Here is a 6,546-nt window from a genome sequence, read left to right as displayed (position 1 = left end):
CCCCTGAGCAGTCCCAATCAACCACATGAGGTCAGCGGCTGCCAGCAAATCAAGAATGAAGCACCAGAAACCCCTAAGAACAAAAAACAAGTGTTCCCATCGCCTCAACCTATAGATTACATGCGTGAACAACAATGTGCAGTGGACGTCACCAAATATCTCATCCGCAAAGAAATGGTTAGCTCAGGCTTTCTCCAATTCGATGACTGTCCTGAAAACTATTGGGCATGGAAATCTTCCTTTCTGAATGCCACTGAAGGCCTGAACTTATCACCAGCAGAAATGCTTAATTTAATGATAAAATGGCTTGGTACCGAGTCAGTAGAGCATGCGAAGAGGATGAGAAGAGCAAACCTGTTCAATCCTAAAGCAGGACTCAACATGACCTGGAAAAGACTAGAAGAAACGTATGGATCCCCAGAGGTAATAGAAGGAGCACTGTTGAGAAAACTTGAAGTCTTTCCCAAAGTGGACTACAGAGACAATGTGCGGCTACAAGAACTAAGTGATCTTCTACTAGAGATAGAGTATGCCAAAGAGGATGGCTACTTACCAGGACTTTCATATCTAGATACAGCTAGAGGCACTAATCCCATAGTAGAGAAACTGCCCTCAAATCTGCAAGACAAGTGGATGTCTGTGGGAGGTAAATTCAAAGAAGATTATGGAGTCGCTTTTCCCCCTTTCTCTGTGTTTTCTAGGTTTGTCCGACAGCAAGCGAAAATCCGAAGTGATCCCAGTTTCGCCTTCACCACCCGCAGCAATCAATCGCACAGACCTGAGAGACCTCACAGACCTCACGGTAGGACCTCTGTATCCACACACAAAACAGCTGTACCTTCAGAAGTCACAGACTACCAAAGCACCCACAAGGTACACACCATAGAAAACCCTGATAGACAATGCCCAATACACAAAAAACCACATCCACTAAAGAAATGCAAAGGCTTTAGAAGCAAACCCATTGCAGAGCGGATGTCCTTCCTTAAACAAAACGGCATCTGCTTCAAGTGCTGCGGGTCTACCTGTCACATTGCCAAAGACTGCAAAATACCAGTAGAATGTACAGAATGTGGCAGTGAGAGACATATTGCAGCTTTACACCCTGGCCCTGCTCCTGCTCCACTAGAGACTGTAGAACCCAGGAAAGATCAGGGCAGGGAGCAACAAGAGACCCCACTCTCCTCAGTAATGTCTAATTGCACTGAAGTATGTGGACAAGGCAAGAGTGCATGATCATGCTCAAAAATCTGTTTAGTGACCGTGTATCCCACTGGCAAGAGAGAAAGAGCAGTGAAAATGTATGCAGTGCTAGATGAACAGACAACAGATCCCTTGCAAAGTCAGATTTCTTTGATATCTTTAACCTTAAGGCAAGTGCAGTTCCATACACTCTAAGGACATGTGCGGGGACAATTGAAACCACAGGGAGAAGAGCTACTGACTTTACCATTGAATCCTTCAATAGGAAAGTGCAGTTCCCGCTTCCTACCCTAATAGAGTGTGGCATGATACCTGACGACAAAACTGAGATTCCCTCTCCAGAAGTAGCCCATCACCACCCTCACCTCCGCTCAATTGCTCACCTTATCCCAGCTGTTGAGCCAGATGTTTCTATCCTTCTACTTCCTGGGAGAGACATCCTTCAGGTACACAAGGTGCGCCAGCAAATAAATGGACCTTATAATGCCCCCTATGCACAGAGACTGGACCTGGGGTTGGTCATTGTAGGAGAAGTTTGCCTGGGGACAGTGCACCAGCCTGACAACATTAGCACTCTGAAGACGTCTGTGTTAACAAATGGACGCACATCCCTTCTCAGTCCCTGTCACAACAGCTTCGTTGTCAAGGAAAGCTTTGGCAGGTCAACACAACACTGTGACTCTTTTACACTATATGGTAAAGAAGAAGTCAATTCCAACATTGAAACAGACAATCTAGGGATTACAGTGTTCCAGAAAACTAAAGATGATGACAAACAGGCCCTCTCTATAGAGGATCAGACCTTCCTGCAGATTATGGATAGAGAGGCTTACCAAGATGACAATCACAGTTGGGTGGCCCCTCTCCCCTTTCGCACACCCAGACGTGTTTTGCCTAGTAACAGGGAACAAGCCATGAAGCGTTTGCATTCACTCAGCAAAACACTGCAGAGAAAGCCAGAGGTGAAAAAAGATTTCATTGAATTCATTAAAGGGATGCTAGACAACGATCACGCTGAAGTTGCAGAACCACTTGAGACAGACAGGGAACACTGGTATCTACCAATGTTTGGTGTCTACCATCCACACAAACCTAACCAAATCAGAATAGTTTTTGATTCCAGTGCAGAGTATAAAGGAGTCTCTTTAAATGACGTACTTTTGAGTGGCCCTGACCTAAACAATACTTTGCTAGGTGTCCTCATGCGCTTCAGAAAAGAGCCTGTTGCTTTCACAGCGGATGTGCGACAAATGTTTTATTGTTTTCTTGTCAGAGAAGACCACAGAGACTTTCTACGTTTTCTCTGGTACAAAGACAATGATATAGACAAAGAAATAGTCGAGTACAGAATGAAAGTGCACGTATTTGGCAATAGCCCATCTCCTTCTGTCGCTATATACTGCATGCAAAAAGCTGCCCAGAAAGATGCAGAGCGCTATGGACAAGAAGCCAAACACTTTGTATTGAGACATTTCTATGTAGATGATGGACTCGCTTCTGCTAGCACACCTGAAGATGCAATTTCCATCCTCAGTAAAGCAAAGCAAATGCTGGCAGAATCCAACCTGTGTCTTCATAAAATTGCTTCCAACAGCCAAGAAGTAATGGAAGCCTTCCCTGTAGCAGACAGAGCTAAGGACCTTAAAGATCTTTGCCTGGGTACAGACACTCTTCCCCTGCAGAAAAGCCTAGGCCTAAGTTGGGATCTAGAATCAGATAGTTTTGTTTTCAGAGTTTCCTCAGAGGAAAAGCCTTTTACACGTAGAGGCATTCTATCTACTGTAAATAGCCTCTATGATCCCCTAGGGTTTGTATCGCCTGTGACAATAAGAGGTAAGGTCCTAGTTCGGGAACTGTCATCTGGGAAAAGTGAATGGGATGCATTGCTTCCACAGGAGAGACTAAGTGAGTGGGTTCAATGGACAGAATCCTTGCAAACGTTAGAGCACCTAAAGATAGCCAGATGCTATGTGCCTGTATCTCTATCATCAGCTTGCAGGAAGGAACTGTGTATCTTTTCAGACGCATCCACCACAGCTATAGGTGCAGTAGCTTACTTGAAGGTAATTGATGCAGAAAATGTGTGTCATGTTGGATTTGTCATGGGAAAGTCCAAATTAAGCCCTAAACCAGCCCACACTATTCCTCGTTTAGAGTTGTGTGCTGCTGTACTTGCAGTCGAAATGTCTGAGCTAATCACAGATGAACTAGACACTGACTTTGATGCTGTGAAATTCTTCACCGATAGCAAGACTGTCCTAGGGTACATTTGCAACACCACTAGGAGGTTCTATCTGTACTTGAGGAGATTCTTCTCAATTCGTGGCCCAGCAAAACTGCTCAGTTCTGACAGAGGAACAAACTTTGTAGGAGCCTGCAAAGAACATAACATTTGTGACAGTGAATCACAATTGCAAGACTTTCTCCAAGACAGAGGATGTACATGGGTCTTTAATCCTCCACACTCCTCACACATGGGAGAGACTTATAGGTATTGCCAGGCGAATCTTGGACGCTATGTTGCTACAAACTAAACCTGCTAACTTGACCCATGAGACTATAAGAACCTTTATGGCAAGGTTAGAAAGGTAGAGGTCAAGATTGTAAAAAATGAGACTGCCAGAATTTATCTCAGACCTATAACAGACATTATAGTTTTGATTTCAGACTAACTAGGATTCCATTTACCTGTTTATGTTTTTTCTGCATAGCAGTAATTGTTTGGGTAGTGACATAATAAATTATGCCAGACAGGGAGTGTTCTGCCCATATTGGTCATAGTAATGTGCTGTTACAGATTATACTGCAATATTATTTATGTTGTTGCCATCTAGTGGTCAGAGTTTGTTATTATAGTTATTAATTTGCCAGAACACAGAGGAAGAGCTTGTAACCTTTAACCTGGAAGTGTATTTGCTAGAGCTTGACAGGAAAAGGTATTCCCCTCAGAGGGAAGGGCAGTAACCTTTAACCTGGAACTGTATTTCCTCCATTTCACAACTGTTCTCCTGATACAGCAGACAGCATTCAGAAAAGCTGCTATCTATTCCAGAACTAATGAGGGAATTGTCTGTAAGTACATCCACTGATGGATTCTGGCTGCTGTATAATGTTTAATGTACTGACACATATGTTTTGTTTATGCTTATGTTGTAGTTTTACAAAGTTATTCAGAAAAAAGAATACATACAGATTTGATGTCTCACATTTTTTGACTTCTGAATTATTGTTAAGCTGTCTGACTAGTGTTATACAACAGTTCAATAACACGAAGCAGAACAACTCCAGTAGATTATAATTCATCTGGGAAAAGTTGAAAGAATTTCCCTAATACTGCATCTGCCCTTGATTGTTACTGATAGCAGGAGGCTCCATAGATGAAGCCTGGGGCCAAATTGTTAGGCGACAGAAGGAATCCCTAGGGATAACAGTGTCAGTGAGGGCATGTTTGGGCATTTAAAAAGACAGTCATGCTTGCCTTATAAGATGGAAACTGAGTCACTATTATGTAGGCTTTATAGAATTTGTAGAAATAAAGAAGAGAACAGCCTAGAGGAGTCATACATGGCATTGTAAGTGGTTAGCACCCCTCTGGGCTCTAGGCTTGATTCCCACAAAGGACACTGTTTGCTTAAGTTTGTTTCTTCTAAAAGTCCAAGTACTACTTCTAGGTAACATGGCCCTTTATATGTGATTGTGATAAGGACATTAGTGAGTGACACACACAACATTAACCACTTTAACACTGCTCACTGTGCCTCTACTGCGGCACAGTGGCTCGTTATCGTCTGGCAACGTAGACCTACGTCGCCAGACATTCCCCTCTCGCTCGCTCCCACTGTATTTGGTCAGAGCGGGAGTCGGGCCAGGGGAGGAGTGGCAGTGATCACCGCCGCTCTTCCCCTATCATCGGGGATCGAGTGTGGAGATCCGCCCGCTTGTGTAAACAAAGTGGGCGGATCTCCTAAGTGACAGGCAGGGACAGATTGCAGGATTCAGCATAGCTGAACCTGCGATCTGTGCCTGTGTCACACAGTCCCCTCCCCCCACACACGTCAGTAAGCACCAGGCATACATTAACCCCTTGATCACCAATAAATGTTAACCCTTCCCTGCCAGTGTCATTTTTACAGTAACAGTGCATATTTATAGCACTGATTACTGTAGTAATGTCACTGGTACCCCCAAAAGTGTCAAAAATATCAGTCAAAGGTCCGATCTGTCCGCCGCAATGTCGCAGTATCGCAAAAAAAATCACAGATCACCGCCAGATCGCCGCCATTACTAGTTAAAAAAAAAAACAATAAAAATGACATAAATTTCCCGTAGTTAGTAGCTGCGATAACTTTTGCGCAAACCAATTTGCGATTTTTTTTTTACTTAAAATATGTAGCAGAAAACAAATTGGCCTAAAATGTAAAAAAAAAAATAGATTTTTACATTTTTTTTTTTTTGGGGGGGGGGGGGTTTCATATAAAAAAATGTGAAAAATATTGTTATTTTTTTCAAAATTGTCGCTCTTTTTTTGTTTATAGCACAAAAAGTAAAAATTGCACAGGTGATCAAATACCACCAAAAGAAAGCTCTATTTGTGGGAAAAAAAGGACATCAATTTAATTTGGGTACAGCATCGCATGACCGTGCAATTGTCCGTTAAAGTAACGCAGTCATGAATCACAAAATATGGCCTGGTCAGGAATGGGGTAAAATCTTCCGGTCTTAAAGCGGTTAAAAATACGCTCATTGAGAATTTTTTTGTCAAAGACATGTAGCTAAATACATTTTGGCCTAAATATATGACAAAAATTGAATATATTGGATATTTTTTAACTGTCAAAGTAGAAAAATATTGTTATTTTTTCAAAATTGTCTCTTTTTTTTATTAATATCGCAAAAAATGAAAAGCTCTGTTTGTGGGAAAAAAAGGACGTAAATTTTGTTTGGGTACGGTGTTGCATGACCGCGCAATTGTTAGTTAAAGTCGCACAATGCCGAATCACAAAAAGTGGCCCAGACGTAAAGCAGGAAAATCCTCCGGTGGTAAAGTGGTTAAAGAGAACGCATTATAATGGTCAGGCCACTATCGTTCTAAAAAGCAGGGGTCAGTAATGGCAGCCCTCACTATTTGCTCATGACAGCTTCCCTTCCCTTTATGTGCTGTGTAATAGATTAGTGCATTAAAAAAAAAGATGGAAATAGTCTGCAGAAGGAGAGAATCCTCCTCTTTTGCAAATGGTGGAAGAATACCCTGACAATTTATAAGACCCATGCTGCAGTGAGGGCTGTGTTTCTGAGCAAAGATTGTTTTTCCTAAGCTGGCTCTCAATCATAAGTTACCATACC

The sequence above is a fragment of the Pelophylax lessonae genome, assembly GCF_965119305.1.
Source record: "Pelophylax lessonae genome assembly, chromosome: 3".
NCBI classification, from domain to species: Eukaryota; Metazoa; Chordata; class Amphibia; order Anura; family Ranidae; genus Pelophylax; species Pelophylax lessonae.
Note: the sequence above shows the minus strand (reverse complement) of the source record.